Source organism: Rutidosis leptorrhynchoides, chromosome 1, assembly GCF_046630445.1.
Source record: "Rutidosis leptorrhynchoides isolate AG116_Rl617_1_P2 chromosome 1, CSIRO_AGI_Rlap_v1, whole genome shotgun sequence".
Classification (NCBI taxonomy): Eukaryota; Viridiplantae; Streptophyta; class Magnoliopsida; order Asterales; family Asteraceae; genus Rutidosis; species Rutidosis leptorrhynchoides.
In genome coordinates this window covers 350396061-350403947 of record NC_092333.1, presented here as the reverse complement: position 1 = coordinate 350403947, position 7887 = coordinate 350396061, and positions in this window count along the sequence as shown.

Sequence of the window (7887 nt, the reverse complement as noted above, 5' to 3'; positions counted from 1 at the left end):
CAGTCATAAATATAAAGTGCGAGTGTCCTCGTCAAATTATCCTTATACCCAAAGTTAAATATTCCAACTAATTGGGGACTTAAACTGTAACAAGATTTTAATACTTTGTTTAATAATTACACCAGGATGTCGACTGAGTGTAACCCAAGGTTTTAATATTTTGTAATCAATTATACCAAGTGTCCTTGTACATAATTTTACCCCTGTTTTAATTATTCTAGTGGCTATTAATCCATTCCCATGTCCGGTTAAATGAACGATTATTCGTACATATAAATACCCCGCCCATCGTGTCCGATCGAGTGTATATGGTAATTTATATGGACGCCCAATTGTAAATCTTTATATTAACATTAACAAACTATCATTTAGTTAAACAAATATAAAGCCCATTAATAGCTCATAGTCTAATTTCCACAAGTGTCGTTCTTTTGTCCAAACCCCAATTATGGTACAAAGCCCAATTACCCAATTTTAGTAATTAGCCCAACATCATGATTACTTCGTTTTAAATAAGCATAATAATAACTTAGCTATGAGACATTAATGTAAAAAGGTTGAATATAACTTACAATGATTAAAAATAGCGTAGCGTTACACGGACAGAATTTCGACTTACACCCTTACAATATTCGCTAACATACCCTTATTATTAGAATTATAATTAAAATTAAAATATAAATTATAATATATATATATATATATATATATATATATATATATATATATATATATATATATATATATATATGTTACGTATGAATGAGGAGAAGAAAAAGATTTTTTTTTACGATCAGAATGCGCGAGCTTTATAGGGAGTTTCTGAAATTGGGGTTCCGCGACTCGCGGCCATTTTGGCCTTCAAACTCCGCGAGTCGCAGAGTTTACTTTTACAGCTCACACAAGCTTGGCTCTTTGTTTACCGACGGTTTTAAATATAAATATAATATATTAAATAATTATAAGAATTATTTAAATATTATATTATATTTATGTGCATAGTTGACTTGTAATTTTTAGTCCGTTGCGTCGAGCGTTGAGAGTTCATTCTGGTCCCGGTTTCGGATTTTCGAACGCCCTTGCGTACAATTTAATATCTTGTAATTTGCGTTTTGAATCTTGTACTCTTGTAATTTCGAGACGTTTCTTATCAATAATTGGAACCTCTTTGATTGTCTTTTGTACTTTTGAGCTTTTTGGTCATTTGCATCTTCAATTCGTCGAATCTGTCTTTTGTCTTCACCTTTTATTATTTAAACGAATATCACTTGTAAATAGAACAATTGCAACTAAAAGCTTGTCTTTCTTGAGGAATAATGCTATGAAATATATGTTTGTTTTTAGCATTATCATGTTGTAACTCATGCTTGAAATACATGAAGTGAACTTAAGGTTTACTTTCTAAATCTTTAAAGTATGCAAACCATGAACTTAATTACATGTTTACTTAGCTATTTACTTCATTTACTTGCACTTTAATTTCATGATTTATGTTATTATTGGTCAAGTGTTACTAGTTAACCTTGATCTCATTTCTCTTGAACTAAAAGTTAACTTTACTAGTTCAAGAACATGCAAATGAAACTTTTTTAATATAACTTTGTATACTTATGCTTGATCTAGACTTTTGAGTCTTGGATCTTCAAGATCTAACTAAAGAACTATGTTCTACATCTTAAGATCTTGATTAGTTAGTTTACTTTCAAGTTTGTAACTTGTTATTAGCTTTAAAGTCCATGTATGTGTTAGATCTAAGACCTTGATGCAACTTTGGTTCATCAAACTTCATACAACTCTTAAGTGAGTTGTGCTTCATGTCTTAGACTTGCACATGGGTTATGATGGTCAATACTTGGTTAAGATGATGTAGATACATCAATGAGTTGTACACTTGAAGCTATATGCATCAAGGATGAGAACCATGATGAACATCAAGCACCAAGACCACCGGAACCCTTTTAAACTCACTGTTCTGTCCAAAAGCTACTGGTCTGGTGATTCTGTAATAGACCAGTAGACCTGGACTGTTCTAACCTTGATTTTTAGATAGATCTTTTCGATTAGATAACTTTTCATATAGGACTCGTCTTAATCCGAGTTACGGTTTAGGATTTATGGCCCTCCGATCGTTACTATGTCCTTTAACGTTGTGCAGAAATTTCTAACCTACTCGCACTTAGACCGTCGCCACGGTCAAACCAAGACGAGTTTGCTTCTGTAAATTTTACCACATTTAAGGGACTCATAGACGGAGCCATGGCCACTGGTCTCACCTTAATTCAGTAAGGGTAGAGGCCGTGGTGACTGACTGAAGTCAGACTTTGTTTTAAACTACTTTCATAAACGAAACCTACCTTACGCCTTTTGTTTAATGATGAATGATGATGACCCTTAAGACCTTAAATACATACTTTTAAACCTATTAAGACGAATTACTGACTTAGTACTATTTGCCTTAGGTTGAGGACCTTCGGACCGTTTACTTGCACACCTTTCCCGACTACTACTTTACCGCTACATATCATTGTGAGTTATAGCATTCCCTTTTTACTTTAAACTTATTTTGGGAACTGAGAATACATGCGGATTTTATGTTTTACATACTAGGCACGAGTACTTAAACTTATATATGTGTGGGTTATACAACGGCATAAACATTCCCTTTAGCTCGGTAACGTTTAATCATTGGTTTTTGAACCGTGAACGCGAATCTTAGATATGGATCCATAAGGTTTGACATCCCCACTCGGGCTAGTCGCACTAGCATTCAACGAGTGTTTAATACTTCGTAGACATACGCACTTGCCAAGTGTACTTTCAGGGGGTATAAACGTTAAGTTAGTTACCAAGTGCCCACGGTTAACATATACTTTATCATACTGTTTTGAAACGCTCTTTGTAGCACTGAAATCTCGTGGCCTACCTTACATACTGTTGTACTTAAACTATAGCTCACCAACCTTTGTGTTGACGTTTTTAATCATGTTTTTCTCAGGTGCTTGAGGTTAGCTTCCACTGTGTACTAGTCGTGCTGTAGACACCCGCTGCTTAGAGTTGTCATCACATGAACTACTTTATCTTGCATTCATACTTTACTACTTTTGAACTATAACTTGTAACGACCATTGTGGTCACATACACTTATTATTTGCTTCTACTTAGTGAAGCATGCTTTTGGATTGTAAAACATTCGATGTTGGTTTAGACATCACTTTATTTATGAATGCAAACTCTTTTTGAAATCGCATATAATACTTAACCTTGTAATGATCCTTTTGTTGATGATTCGTACACGATGGTTTTGTACGGGGCATCACATTTGGTATCAGAGCATTGGTTGTAGGGAATTAGGTTGCATTAGTGAGTCTAGGACCGACCCGAGTAGGATTCACTAATAGGACTAATCTACAACTTGCCACTTTACTTGTTTCCGCTGAATTTACTGCATGTTACTGCTTACTTTTTCTGCTATATGTCGTATGCTACTACATGATTTCACTACTTCTTGATGCTACTTGCTTTCGATTGCATGCTACCTTCATACGAATTACTGTTATTACCATGCTAGTTACCGTTATACATGATTTAAACTGTTGGCCTATTATTTGCTTGCTTTATGACATACTGACATGGAAAATTTATTTTTCCTTGTTCAGATGTCGGATGTTCCACCTGCTGGCATTTCGGGCAGTACAGACTCAGACCCCGTCGTCCTACCTACTTCTACACCTGCTGCTGCTATTGCTGATACACCAGCCCCGACACCCACTAGTGATCCCGGCGCTTCTACTTCCGGAGCTGGTTCTAATGCATCTACCCTAGTGTCTGCTCCCGGACCCTCGAGGTCACAGCCCCGCATTGGTGGTATTGAGATCCCCGCGAAGTTCGGGGAAGGGCCGTTTCGTAACCACATGCGCACGCCTTGTCGACGCACTCCCGACGGACGTTTAGTCGTGATTCCTCCAGGCAGACACAGACAGATGTTGGCCGCCTTCGGACGCTTCGGATTACCAGCTCAGCCACCAGTGTCACCACCACACGATTCGGATGACTCATCATCCGCCGATTCTTCATCATCAGATGACTCCAGCGATGATGAGGATCCTGCTGATAGACCTATTCAGGCACCCTCCACCCCGCCGAAGAAGCGGTACCGTTTCGACGGCACCGTCATTCCAGGGGTGAATGGAGGTCTTGCTTTTACTAATGCATTTGGCCATCGTCGTAGGGTTACTGCTCGTAAACGAGTTGTGCCATACCCTGCCGACCCACAGATACGTAAGGTTCCCCGTTACGTATTGACTATTCCTGGAACCGTACCACCTAGATTTAGATACGGACCACTTACATCTAGGGACGTACCATCTACATCCGGAGCCAAGCCATCTACATCAGCACCACCGGCACCACTCGCACCACCCGCCCTACCTGCACCGCCTGCCCTACCAGCTCCCTCTAACGAGGAACTGATGAGGGAGATTGAGATCCTCCGAGCTCGAGTCACTGAGCTCGAGGAGCAGTTGGCTCGAGGAGCAGTTCACCCGCCTTCACCGTAGGACTTTGTATTTAGATTTCATGATGTAATCTAGATATAGTTTCATGTATTTCATATGTATTGTACGAACTTATTCAGATGTATGAAACTTATTATTATTAATGAATGGAACTTTGCGTTATTTAATTCTTGCACGATGTTCTATTTACATTGTTGTACGATGATTCTGTGGTATTTGTACCTAGATGCATTATTTAATAACATGTGATGTTTTGATTCCATGTTGGTCACTATATACTGTATTATTACTACTTGCATGCTGGATTTTGACTTGGGTCAAAATTTTTGTTTAGAATACCATGGCTAACGGAAGATCCACACCTACCGCCGCCCAGATTGAGGACATGATCAACGAACGGGTCGCTGCAGCCCTAGCAGAAAGAAATCTCGAAGCTCCACCACCACCACCACCGGTTATTCCACCCGTTCGAAATGGGTGTACATACAAGGAATTCCAGAGCTGCAAACCGCATAACTTTAGCGGCACCGAGGGACCAGTTGGTCTCACCAGATGGTTCGAGAAACTTGAATCAGTATTTCGAGTTAGCAACTGTTCGGAGGACAATAAGACCAAGTTTGCATCTTCCAAGCTATCTGATGGCTCGCTAACGTGGTGGAACACATTAGCTCAAGCGAAAGGTATCGATGAGGCGTATGCTACGCCATGGGAGGAATTCAAGGCGGCTATGATTGATGAGTATTTTTCGAGAACCGAAATTCAGAAGATGGAAATTGAATTCATGCAGTTGAAGGCCGTAGGGAACGACCTTAACAGTTACAATCGTAGGTTTTTGGAGTTGGCTCTTATGTGTCCGACCATGGTCACCCCCGAATTTAAGCGCTTGGAGAAATACTTCTCGGGACTTCCTAAGTCCATCAAGGGTAATGTTACCTCATCTAAGCCACCGAGTGTTCCCGAAGCAATCCGCATGGTGCATACTCTATTGAATCAAATCATCCTTGACGAGCTGGAGAAGGCTAAGTTTGAAACTGGTAGTAGCGAGAAGAGGAAATGGGATAACAACCACAATAACAACAACAACAGGGGGAGAAACTACGATCAAACCCCCGCCAAGAGGCACAACAACGGTGGAAACCCTAATCCCAACAACAACACCAACACTAACCCGAACTACAAAGGAACCTTACCACAATGCAAACGGTGCTACAAACACCACACTGGGTATTGCAATGTTGTTTGTGAGAAATGCCAACGGGCTGGGCATATCGGAAAACACTGCAAGGTCACCACTTTGAATGGGAAGCCGAACCCCACAGGGCCGAAGAAGTGTTATGAATGTGGGCAGACGGACCATTTCAGAAATGCGTGCCTAAGCAAGCGAAAAGATGGCGGGCCACCCCGTGGTAGAGCTTTTAATGTTAATGCAAGGGATGCACGCGATAACCCCGACTTGGTGACAGGTATATTCAAAATTAACAATCTTTTAGCTTCTTTCTTGTTTGATACTGGTGTGGATAGAAGTTATGTATGTAGACATTTTTGCGATAAGATTAATTGATCATTAGTCCCGTTAAAAGAGAGTATGCTTGTCGAGGTCGCCAATGGTAAACTTGAAAAGGTTGACCATATTAGTCGTGGAGCTATTATCAACATAGCTGGTGCAGATTTCGAAATTGATTTGATACCTATCAAACTGGGAAGTTTTGACGTGATCGTCGGTATGGATTGGTTGAGCAAGATAAAGGCCGATATAATCTGCGAAGATAAAGCACTTCTCATACCACAAGGAGATGGCGAACCACTGGTTATCTATGGAGAGAGATGTACCTCGAAGTTGAACCTCATTAGTTTCGTGAAAGCGCAAAAGATTATGAAGAAGGGACGCTTTGCTGTCCTAGCACATGTGAAAGCGGTAGAAACTGAGGTGAAGAGCGTGAACGACGTTCGAATTGTGAACGAATTTTCTGATGTCTTCCCAGAGGAATTGCCTGGATTGCCGCCGCAGAGAGCAGTAGAGTTTCAGATTGATTTAGTGCCAGGAGATGCACCTGTAGCTCGCGCACCTTATAGACTCGCACCTTCCGAGATGCAAGAATTACAGAGTCAACTACAAGAGCTACTTGACCGAGGATTTATCCAACCAAGTTTCTCGCCTTGGGGTGCACCTGTTCTGTTTGTGAAGAAGAAGGATGGATCCTTTCGTATGTGTATCGACTATCGTGAACTCAACAAACTGACTATCAAGAATCGGTATCCTCTTCCATGAATTGACGATTTTTTTGACCAACTACAAGGATCGAGTGTCTACTCAAAGATCGATTTACGATCCGGATATCACCAGCTGAGGGTGAAGGAAAGTGACGTGATGAAGACTGCATTCAGAACCCGTTATGGCCATTATGAGTTTCTCGTGATGCCATTCGGTTTGACAAATGCACCTGCCGTGTTCATGGACCTCATGAATCGTGTCTGCAAGCCTTACTTGGACAAGTTTGTTATCGTCTTCATAGATGATATCCTCATCTACTCTAAGAGCGAAGAAGAACATGAGCAACACCTCCGATTAGTGCTTGAACTCTTAAGACAAGAGCAACTTTACGCCAAATTCTCCAAGTGTGAATTTTGGTTGAAGGAAGTTCAATTTCTGGGTCATGTTGTGAGCGACCAGGGTATCAAAGTTGATCCCTCTAAGATTGAAGCCATTAGCAAGTGGGAGACCCCCACTACTCCAACGCATATTCGCCAATTCCTAGGTCTCGCCGGTTATTACCGAAGATTCATCGAAGGATTTTCTCTGATTGCGCGTCCTTTGACCGCACTGACTCACAAGGGCAAGAAGTTCACTTGGGAACCCGCACACGAATCAGCATTCCAAAATTTGAAGAAGAAGTTAACCTCCGCACCTATCCTATCACTTCCTGAGGGCAGTGACGACTTTGTTGTTTATTGTGATGCATCGAAGAGTGGTTTTGGTTGTGTACTGATGCAACGATCAAAGGTTATTGCCTATGCCTCCCGCCAATTGAAGATTCACGAGCGGAACTACACTACACATGATCTTGAACTTAGAGCCGTTGTCTTTGCGCTCAAATTGTGGAAACATTATTTGTATGGGACTAAGAGCACTATCATCACCGACCACAAGAGTCTCCAGCACATCTTTGATTAGAAGCAACTAAATATGAGACAGCGTCGATGGATCGAGACGCTCAATGACTACGATTGTAAACTCCGTTATCACCCTGGCAAGGCCAATGTTGTAGCTGACGCTTTAAGCCGAAAGGAGAGGACGGCACCTCTTCGTGTTAGGGCTCTGAACATCACCATTCATTCGAACCTCAACAACCTGATCAGAGTAGCCCAAGTTGAG